Source organism: Oryza sativa, chromosome 10 (assembly GCF_034140825.1).
Source record: "Oryza sativa Japonica Group chromosome 10, ASM3414082v1".
Lineage (NCBI taxonomy): Eukaryota > Viridiplantae > Streptophyta > Magnoliopsida > Poales > Poaceae > Oryza > Oryza sativa.
Genome location: NC_089044.1, coordinates 5,982,512 through 5,989,846, shown reverse-complemented (window position 1 = coordinate 5,989,846; position 7,335 = coordinate 5,982,512). Strand labels below are relative to the sequence as shown.

The 7,335-nt window shown below is 42.9% G+C and overlaps 1 long non-coding RNA gene across 2 annotated transcripts; it reads right to left on the bottom strand.

Moving 5' to 3' along the window:
* Nucleotides 1-456: 456 nt before the first annotated feature.
* On the bottom strand, nucleotides 457-2,732 carry LOC4348219 (uncharacterized). Of its 2 annotated transcripts, XR_010737071.1 has the most exons (6): nucleotides 2,101-2,719; nucleotides 1,798-2,011; nucleotides 1,606-1,688; nucleotides 1,099-1,148; nucleotides 805-975; nucleotides 457-638 (listed from the first exon to the last, which is right to left on the bottom strand). It is a non-coding gene; the product is annotated as an uncharacterized lncRNA (long non-coding RNA). The 2 variants fall into 2 exon arrangements; XR_001540220.3 differs by lacking the exon at nucleotides 1,099-1,148 and having other exon boundaries at nucleotides 2,101-2,732.
* Nucleotides 2,733-7,335: the final 4,603 nt, after the last annotated feature.

The following is a 7,335-nucleotide window of genomic DNA, read 5'->3' as shown; positions in this document are numbered from 1 at the left end:
AAATAGTTGACGTAATTTCAAACGTCAAAAAGCCACCGTCACAAATTTAGTATGTGACGTTTGTACATCTATTATCACAAGCAAGCATATGACATTGCTTTATTGTCACAAAATCCTGGGGCTTGCCACGTGACAGCTGACTTGGCAGTTGACATGGTTGAAAAAAAAAGGTCACAAAATAAGATTCGGCCTGCTAAAGCCCATGTAGCTCATGGGCCACAAATATATTTTTTCTAGGGTTGTTTCTAGCTGGCCCAACATATTATTTGCTTCTTTTTAATGAGTGCAGCCTGTACAAATTTTCAGCCCACACCAATTCAGCCTGCATAATTCAGCCCATATGATTTTTCCAACCCCTACAATTTAGCCCATATATTTTTCCAGCCCATATAATTTTTTCAGCCCACACAACTCAACTGATTTTTTCAGCCCATACAATTCAGCCCAGATACAATATTTCTGCACATACAAAATCAGATTCAAATGAATTAACATTCCACAAATGATTGCAATGTCATATGCATTTCACACTCCACAAGTCTGAAAATGCAATATCAGTACATCCATCCACTAATTCAATACATATCCAAAGTCTCAAATTTCATCTTCCTCCTACATCGAGAGCAACAGCAGCACATCTGCAATAGCTTCACAGCATCAGCATCGCAATGACCAAAAGCACAACAGCAACAGCACAACGGCCAGAAGCACAACAGCACCAAAATAACATCTCACAATCACAATGGTCGCAAGTTCAGTGTCACCAAAATATCATCTGGAACCTAATTGAGTATGAGAGCTTACTGCTGAGCATCTAATGATGCAAACTTGCTGCCAATCAAGGAGCGAACGAAGCTTTGGATTTCACTTCCTTGCTGCCTCAGCTTCTCAGTTTCTTCTTCATTCTTCCTTGCTGCCTCTTTCTGGTCCTCTAATTGTTTCACCATTTAGCAAGCCGAAAATTGCATGGATATTCTGCAAAGCATCATATTGCAATGAAATATTCCTCAAGGAAGTAATAAAATAAGTTTTTTACAAGTTGTTGTAGTCAGACTTTAAAGCTGATTTGGCTATTTCATTCATAACATTGCAACCAACCTATAGGGATAAGCATTGTTAATTCTTGTGAACGATAAGCGAAATGGATTCTGCATACAAACCAAAAATTTATGATTGATGGTTGTCTCCATATGCACAAAAGATTACTACACTTCTGGAAATAGCTTAATCCATCCACAAACAAAACAGATCATTTGATATTCTATTTCTCTGACATGTGCATGCCCAGCTAAATGATCACTACTAGAAAGCAAAATAATCGGAACCCAGGTCAGGAAAAGTGAAGTCAGAAATCTGAAGTGCATAATCGAAATTTATGTGAGCAAGTAAAATTCTGAACAAAACCATATTTTTACACTTGGGACTATAATGTTTAAACCTACAAACTGTACACTCACAGAGTCAAAGTTGATCAATCCTATAGTTAATTTAGATTTAGCAAAAACATATAATCTGACACCAACAAGAAGTGATACTACTACAGTACTCAATCACTTAGTCATGTGCCGGAGGGAACAAACTAATGTAAATTATCACATATATTACTTTCATCCACTGCAGCTGGCAGCTCTTCCCGCATAGGAGCAACCGCACACCAACAACATCCAGCCACATCCATCTCATCAGCACTGCATGCATGCAAAATCCCCAAGAACCAATTTTGTGACCAGACCCTCCCTCCAAGATGCAACCAACAGTGCCACCAAGGCAAATCCGGATTAAGCAGTAGAAAAATACCTCAAACAGCAGGGACGACGCTGCTCATCGGCACTGGGGCGGCGCCATGGAGGAGGTTGCTCGCCTCACCTATCACCTGCTCCCCACACCCCGTGTGCTACAGTGGGTGGGTGCGCGGCTGTAAGCGGAGAAGGGCAAGGTGGTGGCCATTAGTACGAGCTCACCAGCATGGGGTGGCCGATGAGGCTGTTCAGCACGGCCATCTTGCCCGCCCCTTGCACGAGCAGATCAGAACTGGATCAGATCGGGCGAGCACACGAGAGAGCGAGCGGGCAGATCGCGGTGGCGGTGGCCTATACTTACAACGTTGCCGAGCGCGACGGCGTTGACGAAGGTGGAGAGGCGGCGTGGGGCGGAGTCGTCACAGGGGTCGTCGTCGGCCAGCAGCGACGCCACCTGGCGCATCGACTCCGACAGCTGCGTGAGCTCCTCGACGGCGTCCATCGTCGTCGGTGTACTCGCGTCCCACACCCTCTCCCCGCGCTGGATCTCGACGGATCGGGGGCTCCCGCCGCTGCTGCGATGCTCCCCACCCATTGAGCTACCCAAACTCTTCACGTTCGGCAATTTCTCCGACGCAGTCCATGGGAAAGAGGAAACGGCATGTGGGGAGGAAGCGGACTGGATGAGGCGAAGCAGAAAGTGGAGGCCGTGAGGACAGAAGAAGATGAGGGATTGAGCGGACTGCCGCGCCGCTCCCGCCGCCCGCCGTGGCCGCTCCCGGCCCCTCCCAAGCGCGCCGCCGCTGGATCTGGGAGGAGGAGGGCGCCGGCCGTCGAGCCCGCCGTTGCCGCGCCGCTCCCGCCCACCGCTGTGGCCGCTGCAGACGTCGACCGGCCCCACCCGAGCGCACCGCGCCGCTCCCGCCCTCGCCGTCGTCAGTGTGAGAGAGAGAGAGAGGAGAGGAGAAAAAGCGGGAGACTGAGAGGAGAGGAGAGGTGAGGACTGAGGAGAAGAAGATAAGGTTGGTGAAAATCTTGAAGTGGGGAGGAGGGAGAGGAGGCAAATCAGACTTCTATGCAAAACATAATTTCGAATCGAATTTTATGATACTAAATGAACACATGTAAAAAAGTTGTCAAAAACAAAGTTGTAGAACTCATTGAGATCTACCAATTTTCTTTTGGTCATTTCTCTATCCGAGTTTGATTGAACTATATAAAATTTGAATTTTAAAATATAAGAAATTCAAATAATTTTTCGGGTAGTAAATGATTTCAAATGGGAAAGTTGTCAACAGAAAAGTTGTATAACTTATCAAGATCTACAACTTTTGTTTTGGTCATTTTTCTATATGACTTTGTTTGAACAGTTTTGAATTTGAATTTCAAATTATGACAACTTCAAACAACATTTACAAATACTAAATGATTTCAACTGAAAAAGTCATCAATAACAAAGTGGCATAACTCATCAAGATCTATAACTTTTATTTGGGTTATTTCTTCATTCGACAATATGATTTGTAACATTATTCACAAAATGTACATATCTCTTATATAGTTTATAAGCTATTAGGGAGATATGTAAATTTTGTGAACAATGTTACTATCACTTTATCGGATGAAGAAATGACCAAAATAAAAGTTATAGATTTTGATGAGTTATACAACTTTGTTGTTGATGACTTTTTCATTTGAAATCATTTATTACTTGAAAATGTTGTTTCAAGTTGTCATAATTTGAAATTCAAATTCAAATTGTTGAAACAAAGTCATATAGCAAAATAACCAAAACAAAAGCCGTACATATTGATGAGTTATGCAACTTTGTTGGGGATGATGTTCTCAGTTTAAATCATTTAGTACTTGAAAATGTTGTTTGAAGTTGTCATAATTTGAAATTCAAATTTAAATTATTAAAACAAAGTCATTTTTCAAAATAACCAAAACAAAAGTTGTAGATCTTGATAAGTTATACAACTTTGTTGTTGACAATTTTTTCATTTGCAATCATTTACTAACTGAAAAATTATTTAAATGGAGAGGAAGGACGCAAAATGGACTTTTTGCCGAGGGAGGAGCAAAAGGGTTAGGCCGGCGGCCCAAAAGGGAGGAGGGGAAGGGGAAGCTGGCCCAAGGAGGGAAAGAGAAGCGGGCTGAGAGATGGAGAGAGTAATACTTTGGCCGAAAAAGGCCCAAGGACAAAGAGAGTGATTTTAATTTGTTTTCTATTTATTTTAATAGGTTAAATTAACTTTGTGGTAATTAAATTAGTTATTGAGCTCTTAAAATTTACGAAAAATTTTAGAGAATAATTTAGACCACGTAAAATATTACAAAAATATTTCCGGCAAAACTGCACTCAACGAGGAGGAGCACCACGGCGCTTCGGTGACGCTCCCGATGATGACGGAGCCGCACAGCGGCGGCGGAGGCGGAGATTGGACTTGCGAGGACTGCGGTATAGACTCAAGTGGGAAGGTTGGAGGCCTGTTCGGTTAGTTTCTTTAGAGGATATAAACGTGATATATAAAATAATATGCAACATCTAAGAAACACATCATGTGTAGCTCAGTGGTTTGCACATTGCCCCTGAAACAGAATGTGGTGGGTTTGATTCCCAGCGCCAATATTTTTTTAAGAAATTTTGCTGAGTCAGGCCGAGCCAGCAATTTGCTGAGTTAGGCTGTTAGGCTAGCACCACGTTGGCCCATCTGTGGGTGCAGCCTGTTTAGGCTTCTATAGGTGGCCCAATTAGAACCCAAAAAACAAATTATTAAAAGAAATAATTAAAAAAATCTGATGTGGCAATAAGGGTTGCCTACATGGACAAAAATATTTAAAATAATACAATAAATAATTTGTGACACACAAATAGGTCTTATGACATAGCAAATATTCTCACTGGATGACATTAGACTAGCTATATGACATTTATTGTGATACACAACTTTTTATTGTCATTAAGTTGAAATGCCTGAAATAAAATGTCATAAATTAGATGATACAGTGACATTATGGCCTGTGTCATATTAAATACGTCAAAAAGCCACACATATCTTGTAGTACATTTATCTAGACATTCTGCTGCAAAGCACGGTACAATCAGGAGTACACATTAAATATCATTAGGATGAAAATCAGATGGTAGTTACAGGAATATTAGGATAGGATCGATTTGTGTATGTAGCCCTTAATTATTTTCAATCCCATCCTTGGTTCATTATTTATACTAGCTTCAGAAGCATAAGATAATCAATCTGATTACACAATACCCATCTTCCCCTAGCTCTCATGCTTCCATCGCCTCTGCCTCAAGAGGATCGATCTTCTGGGAACATCCCTCCATTCCTCACCATTTTTTGTGTCAATAGTAGTTCGTCTTCGCATTATCGACCGAAGTCGCATTGTTCAGTACGCAGAAGTCGTCCCTTTGTCTGCCTTTGATGCCATGGATCTGAAGGCTAGCTAGCGCCTCAGCTTCGTCTCCCCACATTACATCACGCATTGTTTGTTGCCATTGCCCACGAGTACCATCGCTGCTGGTGGCCAGCCTTTCCCTCTAGTTACACCCGGAGCTCTAGCAGTCTTCTTCCTCCCTACGCTGAAGCTTCTATCCAGGAGACCTTTGCACTACTGTAGATCTAGATCCTTGTCGTCGACCCATCAGGCATGCGCACTACATCTTGGTGCTCTTCTCTAGGTCATGCCATCGATCATAGGAGCTTCCATGGCAGTTGTTGTACGTACTTCCTTCAATTATCTCTGCACTACACCCTCCATGCTCAACACTGTCACCAAGCTCCTCTATCCTCCTTGCTGATGGAGGGTCCCGATAGCGGTCTCTGCCGCCACATCATGTAGCAAGCCAAATCCGCCAATATGCCTGTCCATCCTACTGACCCTAGAGTCGTTCCCTCTGCATTCTAAATTTCTTTCTGGTGAATGAAGTGGAGGGAGATAGATGGGAACACATATGGGTCACAAGCGTTGATTGACTCGCTGGTATTGTGGACTGCAATAGGAAAAATGCTCTGCAACTGCTGTATTTTTTTCTCTCTCGCAACAAGATTGGATTTGCATCACCGCCTCTCATTGACCTCATACGCCCTCCTCTAACATCAATGTCTTGCCCCACATGTTGCCGACTTAATAGCATGAATGCATGAGTGTGCGGCTACGAGTATGTGCTCTATGCCGACCTCCAGGCTGCTGTTGTGTTGCCACCTTGGGCCGTAGTGTCCAAGCTCATGGTCCATGTTCAACGACGCTGCTAGTGGACCTCCTACAACTACATCAATGGGGAGTTGTGTTGACGTAGTTGTGGTCGTATTGCCCTTGGGCCCCAAAAACATCGTGCTCATTGTCTTCTTTGCCATCCATGCATTGACTTTATCATCATCCATGTTTGTCATCGTCAACCAATTAGGGTTCTCGTCTTTTTTAAGCATTGTGACTACGTCTTCTTCAGACTGCCAAAATTGACACTCTAGGCCGGTGGTCCAAGTGCCTTTGTATAACTACCGACATTACCATTCCTGGTCGTTCGGCCTTCAGCTTCGTCTTTGTCCGCTATACCTCATCACCTTTTTTTGACTACCTCCTAAAACAACGCGTAGCATTGACAATTCTCTCTCTACATCGCCATGCACACCATGACCGTCTAGCAGACCTTCGCTGCGGTCCCTTTGAAAATGATCCAAGGTTCACGGTGGTGTCCAGCCTTGCCACTCGATATTAGAAGCACTGCTACACACATCTTCCTTGAGTTGCATCTAAGCCTAGGAAACTCGGTGTATCATATCGTCCTTTATGGTTTTGGTGTCACCTCCGTCAACAACACCTATGATCGTATCCATGCCTTCTTCTTTGTCTTAAGCACGCCGTTGCATACTTTGGTCCATGCATGGTAGCATCTTGTGCGTCTGCCACCCTTCAATGGCTCCTCTTGGGCGTCATGTGACTTAGCTGCATCGTAAGTGGCACTCCAACTTTGGCTACATCAAAGATGAGTACCCTATGCATGGTTTTCTCAGACATAGCTACTATATGTTCTTCGCTTTGGCTACCTTGTCGATGGCATAAGGCATATCATCATTGGGCACTCTTGTCAGTTTATTTATAAGTATCCGTGTTACACGTGCTTGGATCAATAGAGAATGTTAGATCAATTATATAATAGTCGGAGAAATATTATGTGTGAATTGATCTGTTTATATAGTCTATGCTTATCTATACCCATTGTATGCATTTCATGCCTTTACCACGCTCAATACAATCAATCTAATTCCACAATATATGGATCCATACTCGTTTTTTACGATAGACAGGAGTCTAGTTTAATTAAAATAGTATTGCTGCCCAAGCCTCAACGTGACGACAGTATTGGAATATAAGTGAATTCTTTCTCTCTCTTTTATCAACTTATGTTTTGATTGTACAGATTTTTTTCTTTGGAAAGGGAGATATATTAGTCCGCTATAGAGTCGGCACCAATAAGACGTGAAAAAAATTACATGTATCATCTGGGCATTTAAAGCCTCACATTAGCTAAAGCGTGATTGAACAGATAGTGGCGTATTCAACACTTCCTCCG